The sequence below is a fragment of the Erithacus rubecula genome (assembly GCF_903797595.1).
Source record: "Erithacus rubecula genome assembly, chromosome: 2".
Taxonomy (NCBI): domain Eukaryota; kingdom Metazoa; phylum Chordata; class Aves; order Passeriformes; family Muscicapidae; genus Erithacus; species Erithacus rubecula.
The window spans coordinates 106,137,278-106,160,619 of NC_136685.1; the positions used below are offsets into that span (position 1 = coordinate 106,137,278).

General features: G+C 37.6%; 1 protein-coding gene across 1 annotated transcript in view; it reads left to right on the plus strand.

Annotated features, from left to right (window-relative positions):
• The window catches only part of USP34 (ubiquitin specific peptidase 34), a 435,968-nt gene that overhangs the window by 278,829 nt on the left and 133,797 nt on the right, over positions 1-23,342 (plus strand). The window lies entirely within an intron of this gene.

The following is a 23,342-nucleotide window of genomic DNA, read 5'->3' on the forward strand; positions in this document are numbered from 1 at the left end:
AGCCAAACTACCCTGATGGGTAATATGATGACAATTTCCCACTCACATTCAAGTTTGCAAAAAAGTTAAAAAATCACAAGCATAATGTTTCTGTAAAGTTGAATAAATCTTTAGAAAAACTGCTTCCCACTGCCAAGATATCTTGTCACATCACAGAGTTTCTTTGAGATTTGCACATGATTTCTGTACTTTTCTGAGTTGTCTGTAACATCTTTTTTGAGGTAAAATACATATTATCTTGCAAGAGGCTTTGGAAAAATACAAACTTAACTTTTGTCCTGATATTTTAAGAAATTAACAAAACAAACGTGCCTTTAGCAGGATAGTCTTACCTACCCTTCTCAAACAAGTTAGTGGGGGAGTTGAAAATTATTTTATCTATTGAAAATTTGCATGGTAGTCTATGTGCTAATATTTCAGGCTTTGATAAGATTGATGCTTCTGCAAGGACTTGTATTGATAAAGAAAAAAAAAAATCAAGCAAATTTATTGAGAGCTTTTGTTAAACCTCTAGCCAAGCACTTTGTATTCTTGGAAATTAGGTTTTTCTTTAATATTTTGTGATCCTCACAACAATACTGTTATCCTACGATTAGCAAAACTTGTATACTGCTTTTTTTTTTTTTTTTTTTTTTTTTTTTTTTTTTTTTTTTTTTTTTTTTTTTCTCTTCAGGCTCACACCAGCTATTTAGTATGAGGAAAACACCTGCCTTTATTTTTGATGAGTTTACAAGGCCAATTACCCAAATTTAATTTTTTAATCCTGTTTCTGCTGCATGCTTTAGTACCTCAACAGGAGCTCCATTTGCCCACAGATGTGATGGGAGGTTTTAATGGAGAAGTGATATTTTCCTTTAAATCATCTGGAGCATTTAGGAAAAAAAAAAATCAACAGCTCATTAAGTACAAAAGTTATTCTTCAGGTGCAGCTCTAATGTTAAATAGAAGTGAAGACTAATCAAGCTAAACCATCTTCAATGCTCAGCTAATAAAGAGAAAAGGGAGGAGGTGTTTGAGAAACAGAAAGTGTTAAAGCTGGAATGAGTCCAGTGAGTTTTTACAGTGGCTAGAGGTCGCATTCCCAAATAAAATGCTTTTCCCGGAAAAATGGTAGTTCTGAGAAAAATAATTAAATAGGATTCTTACTGTTAGGGAGTTCATGAATTTTAGTTTCCAGTGTTATATGAGGTGACTGGGTTAGCTCTTCTGTGAGTAGTTTGAGGGGTTTTTTTACAGAAAATAAAGGTCTCCTGTTGTCTGCCATTTATTTAGTCTAGCATTAGTTAGTTACTATTAGTTATTTGTTTCTAATATATAACTGCTGCTTGCTCTGCCCACATAACTTCTACAGTTTTATGTGTAATAGTAACTAAACCATACCAAGTTTCCGAGTGTGTGGAGTTTGAGGACAATTTGTTTCAAAGAGGTGCTTTCCTTTGCTAGTTGTGTTACATTAACTTTCAAATACTTTTGTGTAGCACCTAGGCTATAGAAATGGGTAAAAACTAATTAAATGTTGTAGCTGCTGCTATGTTGTCAATATCCTCTGTAGTAAAAATGAGCTGATAGCTGAGTACTTTTAATCTGTTAGAGGGTCTTGCTGAATTATGGAGAGGTGCTTTATGAGTACCTAGGCTATGCATTTTCACATGTCAGAGTCTGTATATGTGATTTTAATCTAATCTGTGAAGTTCATGATGTGGTTGATAAAGCACTTGTGGGAGACCCTGTGTTTGATAGACTTGTGGAGTTTGACAGTCTACTTATTCCTGGATAAAAGAAGTTGTCTGTATATTCCTTGTAATCTTGCTCTTATTGTATCTTACCCCTTTTCCACTTGGGTTTATTCAGGTGCCACCCTGTATCCCAGAGAGAATTTTGCTTGTAAATGCCTGTCCCTTTTCAGTGGGAAGTGCCAACCTTCTCCATTTTTCCCTCTATAAAAACTGTTTCTCTCTTTCCCAAGTGAGCTAATTACACATTACTATTTATTTGATGAAGTGCTTTGTGATTATCACATTTAAATGTTATAGAACTTTAATGATTAAAGATGAATGAGTCAAAACAGTTTTTTTTAAGGCAGCTCTGGAGGAATTTGGGGTTTATGCAAGAAAAGTTATCTACTAGCTACTGCACCTGACTCTCTGCTTCAACATGTGAAATATGCCTCAGAGGGAGACTGCTGCAGAGAAAATATTTGTGTGGTATTAAAATATTGTCCACATCACAGAAATTTATCAGAAAAAAAATAGTTTATTCAAACTATGTATTTGTGCAGATGATCTTATCTGTATAATATGCTATATTTCACTAGAGAGATTTTTGTCAGCAATAATTTGTATATATACATTTAGGCTCTGATGAATATCAGCTAAAATATGGAATTCAATTCTGGGAAGCTGCATTTTGTAATAAATGTTCCCAGGATTCACTAATCTATCACGTGGAAGATCAATGTTGAGAGATAACACTGCACAGCAGAAGGTGGGGTTACTGAAGACAGATCTTGGATGGATTTAAATAAGTGATGGCTGCAGGATTTGAGCACTTTGTTGTGGATTTGGGGTTTTTTTTTCCTTTGTTTTTGAATTTTGTCAATTTACTGAAGGGCTGTAGTTCTGTAGAGTTGTAACCTTACAAACTGCACAAACCACTTACATTTTAAGCCAGTCCTAGCTGCTGCTAAAACACCAAACTTGCCTTTGGATTCCTTACACTGCCACTTGTCCTTCCAGGCTGGCTTTTCCTAATGGTTCTTAGCTCCTCATATGGGCCATTCCCGGGGATTCTTCCCTTCCCTGCAGTCCCTTGGTAGGATTTCCACGTGTCCCTGGTGATGAGCCAGCAAAGTGGAACCTGTGCTTTGCTTTCCCAGGGAAGTTTTGGATGCTCCTGGTGCCCTTGATGTGCAATGTGTATCCAGCAGAAGCTTCACTGGACCTGCAGAGGCTCGCAGGGCAGGTGCGATTGTCACCAGCAGATGGACGGGTCACTCCCTGCTTTCGCTCCCAATTGAAGCAGAGATTAATGCCGGCGTTACCAGCTCCTAAAACAGGTTAGTTAATGGGAGCTAACTGTGAGCTCAGTGGAGCAGCACTAATCTCCCTGTAGTGTCTGCCTTTGATCAGCTCATTCTCTCTCAGCAGGCCGAAAAATAGCCACAGGACAGGAGTGCTCGCTTTACAATCACGGTAATTTCGCTTTAGGTTTGTCTTTAGCTGTTGGAGATTAATGAATCAAAAGGGTCTTTAAATTTACAACCAGTTCTCTTCTAATCACTTGGCAGCATTATTTCTGGCTGTTTTCTGCTTTGATTACCTGAGCCAGTCATCCAAAGGGCGCTGCTGTTCTGCCATCTGATAGTGGGGCACAGCTTTAAATGTCTGGGAACTGGTAAGATGATAGCAGAGGGTGTTAAGGGTTTTTTGCTTTTCCAGCTGTTTCCTAAGATGTGCATTTGTTGCAACCGTGTCCAAATCCACCATCTCCCTTTCTTTTTCACTTATTTTTGCCCATGAAAGAGTCACTTTTTAAATGCACCAGCATCAGTTGTGGGGACTGTATGTTTGGGATATCCATTTATGGGGAAGTGTGAATGAGACCTGTGATGCTTAAGCATGAGCAAAAGGTCTGCTTAACAAGGTCTAAGGATGATGGCATTTGGATAAGTAGCTGGCATTGGGAATTCTGGGTTCCACTCTTAGGGTGTGGTGAAGTGTTTGCATATCCTATAGAGAACCTGAGTATTGTGGTTCTGTAAAGATTTGATTCGAGCTCTGGTACCCTCCAAAGCTATTATGTGAATAAAATTTCTTGCCCTTTCACTTTTCCTTTAATGTGCCTCATTTTGGGGAGTGAAAAATGGACTTGTAATTTAAGATTACCCCTTTGTAACAAGAACAGTGATCTCTACTAGCTGCATCTGAAGAAGAAAAAAAAAAAAAAACAACTTATGTGGTAGGTATAGGTTCAGAAAGTCTCCTGGGTCAGAAATAGTTGCCAGGAAGATACTGCCTAAATTTCACAGGCTCTTGTAGCTCTTTCTTCAGCAAACTACCTTCATTTTGCAGGTAGTATTTATTTTATGGGAGTACTGAAAAGGTGTAACTTGTTGTTGTTGAAAAAGTATTTTCTCTGTCCTGAACAGAAGTTTCTACAGATGGATATCTTTATGAAAAGCTTTACACAGAGAGCAGACAAGTATATATTTTTATTTTCTTGATCTAGGAGGTGAACAAACCTGTTTAATCTTTGCATTTTTCTTTACTCCTCTGATGGGGACCCAAGTCCTTGGCCAGTTGCTGGTGTGTGACACTGGTACTGTTCCAGTTCCATTATAGTGTGAACGTGGCTGTGAGCCTGTTTTTGAGCATTAAAGCCTGATGCTAATACCCCTGATACACCATCTCTTATCAAGTAGAGGAGTCTTCTTTGTCATGAATTCATTAGTTTCATGCAGAGATCGTATATAATTCTGATTGCTGCTTGCAGGGAAACTTTAAAGAGGGGAATGGATACTGATAATTACTGAAACACCTCAATTGTATGTGTGAGTGGGGAGAAATTTTCATATCCATTAACCTTGTAGTAAAACTGTTGAAGGAATTTTTTTTTCCCCTCACATTTTTATATGTGATGGTGTTATATTCAACTTCATGCAAAAACAGGAAAATAGGGCTTCAAGAGAGCTCAGCTTCTTTTAGAGGATTTTGTGATTTTTGGAGCTTTTATCCAGTCTGGTGCATTGTTCACAAGGCTTCCTTTGCTGTAGGTGGTTAAGTAAGCCATAGATAATTGATAATAATTCCTGTTTGGACAGTTGTTTAGTCAGGGAATTTATGTGCATGGCAAGCATGGAAGCAATGCTTTCTTGTAAGTCTTAAAATAAACAAAAGTAAACTGAAAAAGAGGAGGAGATGAAGCAAAGGAGAATGACAAGTAATGGGCTGCAAAAACAAGAAAAAGTGAGAGGAACATTATAGAACAAATTTTCTGCAATTATGCAGTTTATGTGCATATCCTTTAGGACTTCTTGCCTATCTGTATGTGTGCAGGTGGATATGGATATTTAATTACTTCTACCTTGATGACTGGTAAACAAACATAGGACAAAATTAATATTGCATAAATAGATGCAAGTGTTTCCTGATAGGTTCAAAATTTTAACACGTTTAAAAGAAAAAATATTTAAAATTTTAATTATTGAATATGTTATATATTCTGTTAGCTGCAATAAAAAATTGAGTGAGAATAGAAAGCAAGAGACAAGCAAGTGAACAGTGGATTAGATGTGTGTGATGTTCGTGACAAGTGCTTTTAAATGAGGCAGTCCAAGGTCTGCCTCAGGAATTCAGTGCCTGGGTTGGGCGTTCCAGTGTGTGGGTGAAATGCTGAAATGCTGTTGAGCTCCTGAATACAGGGTTCCTTTTGGGTGCATTGACTCTGCTAAAATACAAGGGGCTCCTACTTGGGTTAAAGACAACTTACTCCTGGTTTTGGTTTTCTTTGTGCTGTATGGAAAGAAGAAAACCGCAGTTTTGCAAATAAGCCCCCACACTGTCTTTTTTTGTACTTTCATCCACCTGGTTTCTCCTAAATAATGTCCTTTTTCTGTTAACAAATTTCATTTTAGTTTGAAAGTTTCCCCTTTTTTTTTTTTTTTTCCTGTTTGAAGCAGTGAAATAAAGGGGAGGTGTTCACAGGGAAGATTGATGTCAAGATTTTGATTATTGAAAGTTTGTTCACTATGATTTTGTTGCCAGAGAAGTTTTCCATCTTTGAAGCTCTCTGTTTTCCCTGGAGAGCCTTTATTTAATTGATGTTAACTAGATAACTCCTTTCTGGGATGGCTGAGTTCAGCCTTTAAGCTTTTTACACAGGAGTATTTAATTATTCCAGATATTTAAGAAATAATGCTAACTTGTGCAAGGTTGCTTTTAATTATGCTCTGCCAAACTTTGGGACTATTTCACGTAATGTGAAAACAGGGACAAGTGTGATCTTGGATTAACACTTTAATCTTTGTAATGTACTGTTTGTTTCCAGAGGTTTTACAGGAATGTAAAGCTGAGAGTTCATTACACAGATAAAATCAGACAAATCTTGCTAAGTAAAATCACTTTGGTCACAACAACACAGCCACAGAAATAGTGTGCCATGTTGATTACTGAAAACTTTGCAGAGGAAGAAATGTTCCATCACAGTTATTGGAAAAATGGAGGGAATAACTGGTTTTGTGTGTTTGTGAATTTTTCAGGTATTCCACATTTGTGCAAGTATCCTCTTTGTTAAGCTGCTGGTTCCTTCCCTGGCAAATGACCTGCTGGTTCTCAATATCTCTGTGTACTGCTGTGTAATGCATGTGAATAAAAGCACTGGATATGCTCTGTGCCTGGATAAATGCATTTAGTTGCAATTTTTCTAGAAAGCACTGAGTTACTGTTAAGCTGTGCTGTTTGGAATCATCTGTGTTTTATCTTTTTTTTATAGGGTTGAGATTAAATGTGTGAGATGGTATTTCTTTTTTGGACTTAGATGTTTATTAGTTTTTATTTGTATTACAGTTTCATAGACTGTGAGTTCCACAGTGCTTCAAGCTAACAAGCTAAAAATGGAGTCTTTTTTTTATTTTTTTTTTTCCTATGGGACCTTTTAAGGGTAAACTGCCTAATTATGAAATACTAGATAATTTTTTTTTTTACTTTAACCCAATAACTAATTACTCATGGTGACTTTTTCACCTAATTACTTGCTGTCACTTAGACCTATGAAGAAGGTGAAGAAGGACTAGCTCCACCCTAAAACTTCCATTTTTAAAATATATATTATTATATTGTAAAACCTTAAACTCTAAGTTTTCTACCATGTGATATTACACAATTCTGTTCAAAATACACACTCATAATTTTTGTTCTGTAATTAAATTTTGGAAGTCTTTTCCACAGCCTTAGGTCAAATTCAGTGTTCAGTGCCTGTCAGCATAGAAAGTCTAAAATTCTCAGTGACCAGGGTTCCAACAAGCATCTTAACACTTCAGTAGAAACTTAAGGCTTCTGCAGGGATTTTTGTTTGGTGTATGATCCTTCTGTGTGTTTCAGAGTGTGTGAAGTGGACTCTGCTGTGAGTGAGGAGCATGATAAGGGAAGGGCTGAGCTCCAAAGCTCAGGGCTGAGAGCTTCTAGCAATAAAATTACAGAGGTCTTGCTGTGTGAGAATCATCCTCATGAGCAAAACTGTATCTATGACTTGTCTGGTTTTGCTTTAGGATTTCCTTCAATACCCACGAATTCTTCAGGCAAAAACCAGGAAGTAAAATGAATTTTTTGAGGCATAATGAAAGCAGTGAGGTGTTCAGGTGTTTATGTGGTATGTGTTCTCCACCCCTAGTTCGTCATGGAAGGAGCTACTTGCCCAATACTTGATTCATAACTACACTGTGTAAATCTTGTTATCATGTAATAGTAAGAGGTAGAATGAAAATTCTGGGTGAAGGTCTCTGCTAAAGACTGGCCCTGAAGTGGAAACAGACACAGGTCTGGAACTGTTACCCTGCAGCTCAGCATCTTGATAGTTATTTTTACTCTTGTAGAAATATGTATTTTTCACTTAGCAAGAGACATGCATAGACTGCCCTACCTCTTTCCTGGGAGTGTAACTTTACAAATTGATTTTTTTTTTCTTTAAACTACATGTGGATTAATTTCATTTATCCTTTCATGTGTCCCATCAATGAAGCACGTAGGAAGATAAAAGTATTAATTACCTTCAACTACTAAGACTGAGAATAAATAGGTTTTCATATTGCTAGTTTCATACTGGACTATAATTAACAGCATCCAAGAGTGCAGAACTTGAAACAGATTAGAAAAGAAACCTCAGTGCTGTTCAGCTTTTACCTTCAGCCCTGCAGCTTTCCAAAAAGTATACAGTGGATTTTCAGTCTAGTGGATATTTCTTAGCTGGCAACAGATAAAAGCCTTCAGTTTCCTGGGAGAGAACCAGAGCATAGCAAAAGCTGGTTGCATAGCCACTAGTGGAATCCCTTTAATAGTGGCTAGGTGATCTTGAGAATTTTTAAAATAGCAGTAAAGAGAATCTCATTTCAGTGAGGCAGAGTTCATTCTTGATAAAGGGCTTTCCAGAAACTAGTTCTTTGTAACTATAGAAACACCTAAATTTTCTAATCTTTGATGGAGAATGAGAACAGACTTTGCTGAGTTCTTGGTAAATCCCAGAGCTGATAGTGAATGCTTAACACATTGAATGTAGTAGGAAAGAGGCTCTTTGGAACTTGCTTCCAGTAAAACATTCTCTAAATCAGAGTAATATCCTTATGAGGCTGCTTAATAATGTAAAAGGTGGTCAGAGGAATGTAGTGGTGAATGTCCTTGGAGTTGAGGAAAAAAGGCTGAAGCAGTGTAGAATAAGTTTCTGAATCTTCCAGAAAATTATTCTCTTTGCCCATAGCCCAGTTCTATAAAATTGGAATCAAACCCAACTTTCTTTCTTTTCCACTTAAAGAAGAAAACAAAACTTTTGATAACACTAAACAGCAGTGGAAACAATACTTACTGCTATAGAGACAACTAAAAAAATCTGTAAAATGCAAGGAAGATGAAAAGCTACTTTAAGTCTATAACTTGAAAGATAAGTCTGCAAGTCACACAGAATTTGATATGGAGCCAAACTCAGATGGAAGGGGTGTATCCTGAACTAGGTCTCCCAATTCTGGTAGTAAACTTGCTGTGGCTTTAGCTGCTGTCAAATGAGAAGGAAAAGCAAGAGATGGAGCAATGAGGGAGACTTCTTTGATGGTGCTTTTGGCTTTTGTTGTAAGGGGATCTTTATTTTGGAGCACTCCCTCCTGTAGGTAACATGCTTCAAAATGTTTGTGAAGGAATCCAGGGAGCAAAACAAAAAATTGTATGTGCTAAGTCATATCACACTGAAGAAAACAGAGTGACAAAGCAAATGGTATTCAGAGTGGCTGTTCCTAAATAGTATATTCAATGCCATGCCTTACAAACAGTTTCCTGTTTTCATGTTGCTGATTCTGTGTATCTTGTTACTGAAAAAGGATGAGCTGGAGACAGTCTGCATATGTAATTAAAGATGCATAGTTTGATTGCAGCCACCTCAAGTACTTCTGTGAGAACTGCAATTTTTACATGGATGAGGTGCCTGCTGTTGGTAAATACCACTGATCCAGTGCCAAACTTCACTTGTAAGCAATATTGCTTGAGATTGATGATTCTTCTCTCTACTACACCAAAGAGAGAATATAACATGAATGTATTGTCTTAAAATTTCTAAAGGAGCTGCAGGGGTAGTTAGACACACAATGATTCTTTTATTTAAGATGATTTAGCTTTAATAGGAGATATGTGGCTAAATATCCATGCAGGTCTTGGAAAATATGGTAGCTGGATTGCAACAAGCCATAGTGACCCAAACCAGTGCTTTAAACCCAGTAACTCTGTTACTGTGCTGTTAGAGGAAACTTAAGCAATGGTGCAAAACCTGGAATTTGAAAATCAGTCAAATTTATTTCTGATGCAGAAAGAATGTTTCTTTCATGAGAGAGAGAGAGACTTTTATTTTTCAGGAGTACAGCAGGATTTTTTTTTATATTCTTGCTTTGACAGCTGTAAGTTAACTTGGTTTTAAATTTTTAAAAAATCTTCTTATTGGGTCAGGTAAAAAATTTTCTCCTAGATTTGAAATTTCTCCTGAATTTTCTCCTGAACCTGGAATTTCTCCCCATGCTGTAATTTTAATTGTTATTCTATGTTGCTGGCTTAACTCTTGTACTTTTTCAGCTGAATAAGACATCTTGCAATTGTCATGGCTGTTGTGTATTGTTAATTAAATACCACAAGCACATCTGTCTCTGACAGAAGCAGTCTGCAGTTTCAGTTAATGCTTGTTGTAGAGAGTGAGGATCAGGAATAGTGTTCTCATCTCTGTTTTCCAGGATCACATAGGTGCAGGGATGTGCCTCTTGACTGAACAACAGAAAAAAAAAGAAAATTATATCAACCAAGATAGACAATGCAGCACCCTTAAATCAGTGCTGATTCTTGGTGAGAGGTTGAGGCTGGCACTGCTCTCTGCAGGTGTCTGATAGATCTCTCCCTGAGCCTGTCAGTGCCTCAGACAGTGCCTGAGGTCAGGGGAGACAGTCTCTGGTGCAGGGCAGAGCAGCTCTGCTGCTTCCAGTTCTGCTGCCCGGGATGTGGGCGAGGGAAACCCTAAACTGGGATCTGCCTGATGCCTTCTACCCTGGTACTTGTTTCTCTTGGAAATGCTTTACTTGATACATTATATGATTTCATTTGTGGACTTTTTCCCTTTTGTTTTTCAGGCTGAGATAACGGTCCTCTGGAAGAGCTGGGAAATATGCAAGTAAGATTTTAGTTTTTTATTTTTTTGTTTCCTTCCTCCTCTGAGTCATCTTTTGGAAGGACACATCATTTGCCACTGTCTGTGTAGAGATCTCAGAGTGACTTCCTAACACTGGAATTTAAATTGTTTAACATCAGGTGGTGAGCTTTTCAGAATCTTGGAAGAATTTCAAATCATGTTTCAGGTTTCACTGCAGAGGAACTTGAAGCAAAAAGCAAACAGTCTTTGCTTTCTGCCAGCACCAGTACAAAAGCCTTAAGATTTTGGGTGAAACTCTAGAGAAATATGTTTTTGCATTTTTATTAGAATTTGTGTAACAACTAGAGGCAGAGGAATAGCAGAGTCATTGACCTTAATATCGTGTTTTGGCCAGCATCTGCTCAGTCACATGATTGCAGGTGATCTGGATTTGTGCTGTACCTTCAGCAGGGCAAGTGAGCACAGATTAACCTGTGCAGACACCTGCATGTCTTTCCATCCATCAATGTGTGAGAGATTTAAATTCTACAGAGTGTGTAGTTTTCATCTGAAACTTTCTTGTGGCAGATGTTCTTCTCCCAAAGTGATTTTTTTTCTGTCTCCCACACTCCCCCCCCCCCCCCCCCCCCCAAAAAAATCTTTGTGATCTTGCTAAAAAACAATGAACAAAGGATGTGATCGTTGTCTGCAAGGAAATGAATACAGTACTTGGTGTCCCGAGTGTTGGCTTTCCTGGGGAAAAATACAAGCTACTACTCCCTCTCCTGGCCTCATAGAGGAAATATATGGAATTGTCAAAAGGGGGCATTCTTGCTTTTTCAGACAAATGAAAAATAAGTCATAAAATAAGTGTATAGTTAGACCTGTCATTTAGGAAGAGTAGAAATTGCTCAAGCTGAAAGTCTTTAGCCAAAGCAAATATAACAGATGGAATATTAAATATCAGAAGTGATTTGCAGCCTAATTTAATCCCTTACTTTGTGGACAGAGGTTTTATCTATTTCACCTAAGGTTTACCCAAAGCTTTTGTTAATTGATGAAAATGCCCACTGCAGTTACACATGCACTGTCTCTGTCTAGAAATACATATCCCCTCCCACTGTCATTTAACTGTCATTTAACGTTTATCTGGGAAAATACAAACCTGACAAAGTCCTGCTGGTCTGTATAAGGATTTTCTACAACTGATTTTGCACTTTGTTCTGGCATGTGTAGGATTGCCAAGTAAGAGTTGTACAAACTGTGTATTCTTCTAAAAATCTCTTGAAAGGGTATCCTAATGTATAACCAATCTGGAAGTAGGTCTGGAAAATGAGAAGTTCCTGATGCCCTGGGTACCCCTTACTCATGGAAACAAAAGCAAACCCAGGACTGACTGTGCAAATAGAGAATGATTTTGGTTTTAAGCTTCTGTGTTAAAAGATGCCATTCTTCTAAGTTTGCCTGGACATTTATGGATTTAACCTGTCAATAGACAGGTTCAAACTGGTGCTGATAATTCCTGTTGGTAACCAAATTAATGTTATAATCCTTATGATTAGGTAGTCTTCATATACATGGTAATTAATATGCTGTACCTTTAATATTCTGGATCAACTAGAGGGAAGCAAACATATGACCTGCATTTAAAAAGTCACATCTGAGCATATCTTTTTTCCCCTCTTGCCTAAGGAATAGCTTCTTTGTAATTCAGTTTATCTAGCTAATACAAATAAAAAATATTTCTTCCTTAAGTTTATAGAATATTTTAGTCACTGTATTTTATAAAGATGCTACTTTTCCACCAAGATTGTTTTTCACACTTCAGCATCTAATTTAAGTGTAGTGGAGTGTTAGGATTGGGATAAAGATTTTTTTCATGCTAAGAGGTAGAATCAGAAAACATCAAGGTAGAATTCAGAAAACAACAAGGAGGTTAAAAGTATGTAGGTGAGGAGAGGGCCATAAAATAGTTCAGTTTTAAAGCAAGCAGAAAATTTCAATGATCTTTCTGTACTATCCTTCACATCCTGCAGTCGTTTATCCTTGAGGGAAATGGGTGCAAGGCACTACAGATACTCCTCCCTCAGACCTATAAGCAATCACTAAGCTGCAGAGGAGCAGGCAGTGTTTACACTCACAGTTTTCTCCTGGTAATGGAAGAAAAGCAGTGGCCCCAAGCACTTGATTCTGGGCTCCTCATATCTCTGCTTAGCCAGGGTGGGAGGTTAATTTGGAGTTAACTGCACCAAATACTCGAGTTTGTTACACTTACACTGCTAGTGTAGACATCCTCTTGCAGGGACCTGGGTGTTTGGAAAAGATTAAGTTGGAATGAACTGCAGCTACAGAACAAAGTGCTGACAGAAAAGCAGTTGTAGGTGTAAGGAAGAAATCCAAGTGTTATCTGTGCTCATCATCAACTCAAAAATAAAACATGAACAAAGAATTTTGATTAATTCACTCTGTGAAACAATGCAATGAAAAGGTTAAAAGGTGAACAGAAAACTGGCAAGATAGTAAATCTACTCCTTGAATAAGTTACTGAATATATGCTTGTTGGGATTGTGCCTGAAAAGATACTCTTCCCCTACATGTGCTGTGACCAGTTTTAGGATTTCCCTGTGTGTGTATAACTCTTCAATTTCATCCTGTTTTGTACTACTTTACACCAAGTGCAGCTGCCAAGGGTTGACTACAGCAGGATTTAAAAATGCAGATTGTCATTCTGCTTTGGCTCACATAATGCCCAGGTGTGTGGTTTGAGCATGATTTTACTCCACTGCAAGTTAGTAGGGCTCCTAAGATTAATGATATGTTATTAGTGTGATTTTTTTTTTTTTTTTTTAATTAGGAATCTATTATTAGTGTCCTTCTGGAAGACAAAATGCTGTGGTTTTGTTTATTAGTATATTTGTGCAGGTGTGAGGGAATGTAAGATTTGTAGCTATTAAAAACCCTCAAACAACCAAACAAAAAACCACTATAAATTATCTTCTAATGCCATGAAGTAGAAATCAGGTGAAGTTTTACTTGTAGGCTACCCTAAAAATGTGTTTGTGAATAAATGAAAGTATTCTAAAACAAAATACTTGCAACTGCAAGTCAGACCTGATTCCAAAATGCAGAGGGGAGAAGCTTGCAGTGACTGGGAGGAGGTATCAAATAAAGAGGGCCACAAGCTATGAGGATAAAGGGCCCTACAAAGAGCCAGGAATAATAATTTGTGGGATAGCATGGAGTAAGTTCTGTATCCTTGGAGTTCTAATCCATGGAGTTCTGCTAGCAATGATAAATTCAAGCAATCAATTTATTTTGATTATATTATTATTACACAACAAAATATTTATATTCTTCCTAACATTCCTCAAATTACTGGGGAAGAAAAACCCAACCAAACAAAACCCCAGAAGAAACCTGGTGATGGGGAACCTGAAAATTAGCTAAAAGTTCTGCTAGTTCACAGCACTAAGAAAGGTGTAACAGCAACGGGGTGTTGCATAAATGCAGGGATGGAAATTCCCAAGAACAAACCTGACTGGATGTGGAATAAATAATCAAAGGATTTTCACTAAAATGGTTCAATTAGAGGCCAGGCCTGCCCAGCTCATGTTTAAAAAATGGATTTGTGAGAACTTTATGTTGCACATGACCAGTCCTTTGCAGAGTGAGGCTGTGTCAGGATGACAATTGTTCCCCAAGTCAGCACTGCTCTGGCTAATCCACATGAGGGACACAATTATGATTCCTTTAATAATATCAATGAGTTCTGTCTCTGTCCAGTTCTAGAGGAGACTAAGTACACAGCACTCCAATATTTTCATGTTTTACAATGACCCAGTGCTGAACTGGTTAAGGCTCTTTTCAGCTTGTGGTAATTTTGTTCCAAAAGAAGAGTCAGATGCCTGGTTCCTTTACATCTTAATTCCTCTTTGGAATACAAGGCTTAACTTTTCTCAGCTGTACAATGGACTTCACTTTAAGTAAGAATCAGCATGAGAGGTTTCAATACTAAATTACAATTTGATTCTGTACAGAGTTCAAATTTATCAAGATTTGCATGTTAATTTGGCTGTGCTGGACATCCTTGATTTGAAATCATTGTGCTGTAGACTTTGATTTCATTTAAAGAGGATGGAAAAAACTAAAATCCTTGAGAGGATAATCCAGGGAGCCCTGAAACCAGTCTTTGAGCTTGTCCCTGCAATGAATGTAGTGCAAAACTTTATGAAGACAACACTTTATTAGGAGAATTGTGAAATTAAGTTGATTTGTTCTTCAAACTCTCCCACAGAAACGACTCAATTGATTTCAGAAGATGAATGTAAGTGAAAATTTTGTGATCAAGAGTCTACTTAAAGAAAAGAGCAAAACTCCAATGGATTCTTGGCATTTGGGAAAATATGAACCAAATTCTGGAACTCTTGGCTTAACTTTGTCTTCAAGTACTGTATTAAGAAACCAGGCAGAAAAGTGCTTTTGGAGCCAGTGCTGGGTGGGAAGCAAAGCTAAGTCAGAGCAAAATGACAAATAATGTGTTGGTCTCTGAGAGGAGAGGTGTCATCTTGTTCCTGACACACTGTCAAGAAGATGTTTTACTGGTTTGACTCTGTGCTGAAGAACACAGCACAGTTACTTAGTAAATGGTTTTAGAGGGAATCTCACCACGTTACAGTAAACGGAGCTCAAAGATAACGTGTCTCTTATGCTTTTACACTTTCTAGATGATAACTGTGAAAAATTACCTAGGCAAGGTTAGCAAGCTGTACCTGTGGCCATTTTCTCATGACCCCTGAGTGATAAAGTTTACTATTTTGGATCATGATGTGCTGTCAAATGACAGGTTTGCCCGTCTCTGGCCAACAAAAGGTAATTGAGGAGCGTTATGGTTTTACAATCCAGGTTTCACAGAATTTGTAGCTTTTTGAGCTGTTAGACCTGAACAAAATAGGTCAGTGTTGACAGAATAAGGTTGGCTCTCACTTTTCTGCAGATTTTGACTATACTTTTTGTGCATCTTGTTGTACCTGAAAGCTTCATATGGGAAGCATGTAGTTTTCTGGAGGTATTCCTGTTGTAATTTCAGTGAGTTAGGATTTTTTTGTGTTATGGTACAATTTTTTTTTTTTTTTTCTTTTTGGCTGCTGTTCTAAAATCTCTATCTGGAATCCCAGATCTGCATGAATTTGAACAAGTAATTTGAGAGGCTCCTGTAAGTGGGGAATTGGGAAATCCTACCAGCTGGAACTACTTAATAGTGGAAGCTTTGCTGACCTGAGGTTAGCTGTCCACAAGCCATTTATTTTTGTAGGTATGGGGCCAAGATATGGAGCAGCAAAATTGCATCTCTTGCTCTATTTTTCACACCCTCCCCTTCAGTAGTGGTTTTATCTGCCACACCCACATTGTGCCCTGATATATTAGTAACTGGAGAAAAAATAAAAGAAAACCCCCCAAAGGGATGTGTTTTGTGTGGTGATTTTTGTTTTAAAATATTCTTTAGTCTTGGGACAGAAGTATCTGTGTAAACAGATCCCTGTGTCTGTTTTTTATAGATTTTCTGTAGCTGTTCAATACCTGCTTCTACGACTGTTTTTAGTCACTACATGCATTAAACATTACTAATTTTAGGCAGCTTCCTCAAGTACTTTCATCTGCATGAAATGTCTTAGCTTGCACTTGGAGTTATGAAAAAGCAATGTATAAAACAAGGATGATTTATATCTATTGTACTTTTCCAGGTAAGTAATGTCTAGAAAGAGGAAATATTAAAGAAAAAAGGTTGTTTTGGTTACAAATAAATAACTTTTTAACTCCTGTAGGGAAAGAGGCTTCACATGAGTTTTGGTTTTGGTGCCACTTTGTGATGTCCTGTTTCAGGGACACAGCTTGGTAAATAGATTTCACTGTAGCCTCAGAACAAGTAAAGCTCTGGAAATCCTGAACTTCCATGAAGGGGGAAAACAGATCTGTATTTGTGCTACAGTAAGAAGATAGTTCATGATCCAGATATGAAGGGTAGAAAAAAAGCTTTTCTTGGAGGTGCTGGATGAACTGAAGGACCCCAAGATGAAGATGTGTTTTTCAGGTTACATGTAGTGCAAAGGTGGTAGCACAGCTGAGACTGGTGCTCATTATGCATAAAACAGTAGAAAAGGTGTTACATGAGCTGGAAAAATTAGGAATGATGGAATCAGTGTGGTGACCAAATGCTCTTGCTTTGCATGAAGTGCCTGAACTCCTTAGTATAGACTCTGTGTACATGGGTTAAAGGTAAATGGAGCAAATAGGATATCACAGGAATTATGAACCAAAATTCCAAACCAAACAAAATGCTCAAATACACACAAGAAATGAAAATATTATTATATTAGCACTGGTCTTCAGCTGGCCACATACTAGATTGAAGCACCTTTGTAAAGGAAAACACTTGTGGGAGAAAAGTATGCAATCCACAAAGGTAAAGTTTAGACCCCATGATTCAATATTTTAGTGTGAAATAAATGAAAGGTAGATTTTTTTTAAATGTTTTTCTACATTAAGGAGATACTGCTTTTTTTTTTTTTTTTTTTTTTTTTTTTTTTTTTTTTTTCTTCTTCCTACTTAGGTTTGATATTAAGAAATGACTTTTACAGGGTACTAAGGAATATTTTTTCCAGCCTGCAGTTATCATGGATTTTCTTAAATTAAAAAAAAAACCACAACCAAACAACAAAAAAATCCCAACTTGAAGCAGCTCTGAGGGATTTGCTAGCTTATTATTTTGCCCTGAGGTGGGATCAGTTTTACCTGTTATTCAAGACAGAAGTTTGTCTGGCTTCACTTTAAGACCATTATGATAAAGTGTGAGTCTTCCTGCTTTCCTCTCTTCATGTTTGATTATCTCTATCTGGTATTTTGCTTTATCTGTGTAGAATAAGTAGTGAGTTTCTGCAGCAGCCTTTTGCACACTGGAAGGCTGTTACAGTGTCCCCTCAAATGGGCTTTGTTACACCAAAAAAAAGTTCCCTGAGGGAAAATATAATGTAGGAAAGACAAGGATGACACTTGAAGCCAAACCCAAATGCCAAGTGCAGAAACACCATGTTTGCTTCTCAAATCTTTGCTTCTTAATGCAAGAGTTTTTCCTTCTAAATACCACCTTAAAGGACAGAAATTGTTTTGTGGCTTTGCCTCTGTAGTTAAAGGTTCAGTTTTTCCAGTGTGGGGAGTTTTTCCCATTTCATAGCAAGTGGCTCTTTGCTGGGGTCTGCCTTGGACAGGGCACAATCCTACAAGCATTCCACTTCCACCATGTGGAAAGGAGGGATTAGAGAAGTTGTTTCATGAGCTCCTCTGTCAAATAGCCTGAGAGACACCTTGCCTCCCATAAGACTTCCACATCTGAATCTCATCTATCAAAGGAAAGTCTGATATTTTCTAGGATGCCACAATTTGTGGAAATGAATGAGCTTAATTAAGCTCATGGGAAGCTCTCACAAATGGCTAGAGATAAATATCAAATGGGGTCAATACACTGTCATGAGACTTTTGGCTTGTTACTGGATGTTCCCATCCCTTTGGGATGGCCTGGAGGGTGAGGACTTCTGAGAAGATTGGGGTCGGCCATGATTAAAGCTATATTTAGAAACTTTTTTAATTGCATAGACTTCAGGCACATTAGAGCTGACTTTTTTTTTTTTTTTTCCTTTATGGAACAGTTTTCTGCTAGAAAATGCAGTTTAGTGGAAATTGGAGTGTACCATGGGACTGTGTCAATCTGATAGTAGCTTTTGACAGAAAGGGAGTATTAACTCAATTTGTCAGTGCTTTAGTAATATGAGTGTGTCATTTGGACAATGTGTGCCTTATTGAACTATTTGACATGTTTCATGTTGGAACTCAAAGCAGAATTTGAGTAATTGTACTCTTACCAAGACACCATTTGCATATATGATAACTATTATCTTCTACACAGTAATTCGTTGTTGGTAAATCACACTAAAGTGGAACATGTGGGTAGACACAAAACTTCTACTCAGTGTCACTGCCACAAAATTTTATTTATTATTTTATTCTAACAAAATAAAAATTAGGTTCTAGATTAGATTCTAGTTATTTGGCAGAATAAAAAAACCAAACAGATCTTGATATAAATCAACTCTGTCCATGATAAAGATATTTACCAGATTTGTGAGCCTGGAATGAAAGTGGTTGTCTCAGATTTTTCTACAGGAAGCATAAAACGTAAAGGGTGACCAACACAGTAAAAATCAGAGGTCTGGGAAAAAAATACTGTAGGAACACAGATTATATAAAATAATTTGGAAAGCCAACCTCAGAGAGAACCTGGCCTGCATTTCCTGATGGATGCATTGAGACACAAAGGAACAACCATAAGAAAAAGCAGTATGAGCACTCTGTATGTACCCAAACATTTTTTATGTAGACAAATGCCACCAAGAAATTGTTTTTGAGCAAATTGAACTCTGCACTTTGCAAGAGACACGATCAGGCAGGTTGGGAAAAATGTTCATTGGGGTGATGGGATCAGCTCCTGGATTTCTGTTGCAACTTTTTGGCTCCTACCGTGGGTGGATTGGCAACAAATTGATTTGCACTTCTTCGCTGGGGAGAGGAAAGTGTTTGCTGCCTGTCAATTTGTAGCTCACTTTAAAGAGTAGGTGAACTGCTTAAGACTAAAATCCCAAGGACCAGTTCATGATTGTAGTGTCAGAAGAGGAAAGTAGGAGAAGATAACATGAGGTCTGAGGGTATCTTGTACTAGTCTCTTGTTTTAGCTTGTACTTGGCATTTCCCCTTTGGTTTTTGTTCCAACCAGCAAAAGATCTCCTTGCTAGGGCTGTTTCTTGAGAAGAATTCAACTTCTAGGTTTGATTCTTGGTTGAATTGGGTGCTTGCTTTGGAATTTGCACAGTGGGTTATGGTTTTGAATCTCGTGGTTTGCTTCTAGCAGTAGGGAGTGTGCTGATGTGATATACCTGGGATGGTTTGGATTCCAAAAGGAGCACACTGTCTGCACAGGTGAAGTGCAGAGAGAACCCTGCAGAGTGGATGTTTCTGCTTTCATCCTTTCAGAAACTCAGCTCCAATTTAGTTCTATATTTTGTAAACTTCCTATTGGAAGTGCTATTTTTAGCACCATGGCTTATTTTTGTTTCTCTTTCTCAGCAGCATGACTGTGTTGCATTCATGGCTTGAGCACTTCAAGTAACTTGCCAGCACTGACTAATGCCATCAAGCATAGCTTGTACCTCCAGAATCCCAATACAATTTTCCAGTCTCTGGATCACACAGAATCATACTCTGCACCCACAAATTAAAATGTTTAAGTGGTACCATTGGTGAAGGAAAAATGTTTTGCATTACATGAACATACAGGAGGGAATTTTTTTCCTTGGTTTATTTTTCACATTAAAAACCCACCAAAAAAAAATATAATACAACTTAATATATGCTGCTGTGTCCCATCTTGGGGGATGAGTGTGTCATTCCATATGCTATAGCTAAACATAAATGAACTGTTATTAATGATTGCCATAATGTTTTCTAGCAGTTAGCTGGCTGTGATTCTAGGAATTTTTTTCCACTGTGTTTTGAAGGGTTAGGTTATTTAAACTTACTATCAAATAGAATCAGATCAAAGTGAGCTAATTTTTCTTAAACACTAATCATTTTAAGGCTATTGAACTAAATATAGAGTCAGTTCATTAAATCATTAAAACAGCCTGCAATAATGCTCACAAAGTCATTATAGTGCTATTCCCCAGCCAGAGAGGTGGTGTTGCCTTAAGCACAGTTTAATCAAATTAGATGGTGGGTTATGTCCTGGGGTTTCTCCTATTGATATTCATTAAAAATACATGATTTATCACTAATCTCTGTAAGGTATATCCTACTCCTCCAAATGAATTTTGTAAATGTCAGGGGGAAGAAAACAGAATAGTTTATTGTTATAAGAATTTAAGTGTGGTGTGATCACATTTACATTTGTATAATATGTAATTTAGTGATAGATGATAATTTTAATGTGCCTTTAAAATTTCTGTCCTTAGTTAAAAAGTTAACAAAAATGGAAAACCCTCAGGAATAGCCACTTTATATTTTAGTGCTGTATAAGCATATGAATTAACTTCAGAACTAATTATTCTGTAGATTGTCATATAGTTTCTCTTATAGATTGTCTATAAAAGTTCACTGTTTAATTTCATGTATTTCTTTTTGCACCATTTTCCATTTTTTCCCCTTTATTTGGAACACTTCTGTTTTGAAACTCCTCTGGCCTCTCCTCTTCCCTCTTAATTTTAAGGTTTGCCTTGTTTTAAACAGTGAGGAAACATTGATGAGAAGACCACACACAAACATTCCCCTCTGTGCTGTCACCACTGTTCCTTTTAAGTGAAAGTTTCTTCATTAATACAATGCTTTTTTATCTTGTAACACTCCAAAAATGGGGTGGATTGATTGTGTCACCCAGCACCCAAAGATGCAGCTGGTTAGTGGTGCTGAGAGGCTCTACCACACTTCAAAGATGGAACACATTTGATTAGTGGCTACTTGGAATCAGTACAATCTTAATTCCTCAAACTGGAATTTGTCTGCATTATTCCAACTCTGAAGTGCACTGTGAATTTCCATCACTTTTATATTGCTATTACTTATGAATCTTTTGATGCCACTTGGAAGCCCAGCTGAATATCCCTTGTGATACCTCTTGCTCTGAGAATTTCATGGTGTTGTGTTGTCACTTCTGTCCAGGGAGGAACCACCTACTGAACTTGATTATGGCTCCTGCAGTGCTTTTCCTGGGTCAGGGTTTTAAAAGAATAGATACAAGATTTCTGAGAGAAATGGATCAGGTTCTCATTGCCCTGAAAATCTTCTAAGCTCAGACTTCACCCAACACTGCTTAGCTCATGGCTTTGCTATGTGGACAGTAGGAAACTATTGACTTGATTGTTGGGTATTAATCATGTTACCACAGAATTGCCACTTAATTGAGATTGGCTTGAATTAAAACATAAGTTGTAATTACTCAGGTGATGTTGCAATTACTGAGAAGATCATATAGCAACACTTGCAGAAGGAACTTCAGATGTGGTTTTAAAACCCTGTCCCACTTGAATTTGTCAGCTGTGGCAAAAGCTATTGTCAATTATTCTGAGGTAGATCTGAACAGATTGCTGCTGTCATGGGCTCTGCTGTTGATTTATACTGGCACATCTGAAAGAGGAGCTTGGTTCTACACCTCTTAGAAATTGAAATAATTCTTCTAGGTGGGTAATTACTCTGCTGGAGACTGGAATACCAGTGGCTTTGGATTTCTGGGCTGTAGCTAAATGTAATTGTGATTCTAGACCAGTTGAAGCCTCTCCAGTTGGTGCTGTTCAAGTTCCCCCCTGCCTCCTGTACACTGGCACAGGAACTTGTCTCATGCTAAGGGAAGTAGGTTGAGGAACCTCAACCTGCAGAAAAGTTTCATATTGGCAGCAGAACTCATCCTAGGATGTTTTACTGTGGGATTTGACAAATGCCAGTTCTAGGAGCAAGGAGGAGGTCAGGATGTACAACATGGTGAGGAGAAAGGCAGGCCAGGAGCAATGCTGAGAGGGGCTGAAAATGGCACAGAGCTGAACTGAGTTAAAGAACAGCTGTGCTTTTGCTCATGATCTTATTTTCAAGCATGTGTGAGGGTTTTTTTCATAATGAAGTTCAGTGAATTTTCTGAAAATCAGGGCTTTTGTTCTACACTTTCTAGCTCTTGTTTTGTGAAGGAAAGCTTGAAAACCTGCCCTAAACATAATGAGATTCCATTACCTAAGACATGAAGAGCTAAATAGAAAAGATACTGTCTTTTCTTAACTGGTTTATAACCAAACCCCTGACATTCCTGGAATGTGAGTTGTGGTTGTTGGATGTTTTTCAATGTGCTGGGCTGGCAAAAGTGGAGTAAAGGCATCAGCCTCAGAGCCCTAATCCTGCAAATATACATCACACACTCCATTTTATACTCATGAGAAGCCCAGCCTAAATGAAATCCTTATAAATTGTGGGTCTAGTGCTAATTAAACATCTGCCTTTCAGTGTTTTTTTATTATTATTATTATTATTTTAGTGAGATTGCATATAATGTATAGGTAAGTACATATGTATAGAGTTTGTTCTATCAATTTTTTGAAAAGTCAGTGTAGGAAACATTGGTTGTTTTCTTGTGATAATTCCCCATAATAAAGTGCTGATGAATGACACCATCTACTTTACCTGGTTTTACTTTTGTTTCAAAACTTCTCAAAGGAAAATGTGAGGTACAATAGGGCAGCTGGCTATTATCCATAGGCTCTGCAGCTCCAAAGCCTTTAAGGTGAGATGTGAACAAGACTGTGCCTTAATTATTGGCAGCAACTAGCTTGGCTTTTCACAGTAATAAATGGGGGTCCTTGCAAAGTCTCTTCTTAAGTAGCTAAATGCATAATCCACCTGGGATATTGTTTTAAAATTCATTTCATCTTCAGTAATTTGATCAGAGAAAGAGTTGTATTGGTCATTTCTCTTGTGTAAGAACTGTGTCGCACCTAGGGGCAAGGAACATTTATTTTCATGATTAATACCTGTGAGTTTCATGGCCTAATGAGAAAGCCCTAGATGTATTTGAAATGAAATTGCCTTTTTTTTTTTTTGACCCTTTGTTCAATTCTTGTAAACACTTTGACTGCTGTCCTCCTTCTGGGTCTGAAGATCCTGTAATACCCATATAGCATTTGTTTGTATCTGTAGTTGCAATATTAAGGTATGGGAGTCCCAAAACAAGTCATTTTAGGTGGACACCTGGATACATTTGTGTAACTTATTACATTTCTCAAAGATGAGTAGCTCTGGAATTGTGAAAGTGAAAGTTAATAGAATATTTTGCCCTATTTTCCCTGTCACCCACCCAACCTCACCAAGAAATCTAGTACCAGGTTTTGTGTTGCTATTAAGTC